Source organism: Rattus norvegicus, chromosome 14, assembly GCF_036323735.1.
Source record: "Rattus norvegicus strain BN/NHsdMcwi chromosome 14, GRCr8, whole genome shotgun sequence".
NCBI lineage: Eukaryota > Metazoa > Chordata > Mammalia > Rodentia > Muridae > Rattus > Rattus norvegicus.
The window spans coordinates 6,592,848-6,593,902 of record NC_086032.1 but is presented as its reverse complement, the minus strand read 5'-3'; positions in this window follow the sequence as shown (position 1 = coordinate 6,593,902).

The window sequence follows — 1,055 nt, the reverse complement described above, 5'->3', positions numbered from 1 at the left end:
TCGGCAGTCGGATCTCACCAGCAGGTTGTGGTCACCCAGAGCAACTGGAGCAGTCTGCACTGATTTTTGGAGAGGTCCGAGGAACTAACAACAAACTAACTAACTAACCAGCCACTCAAGGAGCTGTGTCACACACCTGGCACTGAACTTCTTATTGGATGGCCTGTAGCTACTCCCTAAGTAGATTAGCTCCATTTAAATGTGTATGCGCACTTTCTGTAAAACAATCGCTTTCCATAGATCCCTCTTGCTATTTATTCCCTTTGCCATCCCCCATCTCCCACCCCCACCCCACCCCACCCCCGTTCCCCATAGTCAAAACAAGTTTTTCTTGCTAATGTAAACAGGTAATTTGATTAGTATGTACTTAAGTGAATGTTGGTGGGAAAGATAACATTTATTATAAATGATTAAAGTGGTAAAAAAAATATGTCCTGCATATTATTTTCTTGCAAGAAACCGACCACTGTGGAAAGGGTCCCTCCATCCATTAGCAAGGGCAAGAAAAGCGGGATGCATTCCTCAGGGTTAGAAGCATGCTAAGTCTCTTGTGCTCCAGAAGGTTATCCATTCCCTTTAGTAAAACCAAAACAGAACACAGTAGATTCTGCATTCTAGAAAGAAAGACAGCCTTTTCAGCACAGGGCCATGGCCACACGGCCTGGGTTAGAACCAGAAGGTTGGCTAATGAATGTTACGATGGGTTATTAACAAAAATAAAAATAGTTAAGCTGGGCATTGATTAATTTTAGCGTTCTCTCCATTTGTTTTTACCTGAAGGACCAGCTGTGGTAGCAATTTCAGCTCTCACTTACTTTGTTTCAAATAAACAATTGTTGTGTAAGAGTTTCCTCCAGGTTGAAACATTCCAACCTGCAGGAAACCTCCTTGAACAGACTTAACTCAAAATAGCTCCCAGACCCTGCAACTGATGGGATCCACGCGGCCCTCCTTGCCAGAGTTAGCACTAAAAGCTAAGACTTAGTTTGAGAGAAGCCAAGCTGCAAAGAGACCTGACCCTTAAGTGGTCAGCTACTGCCTGCCTGGGAGAGGCT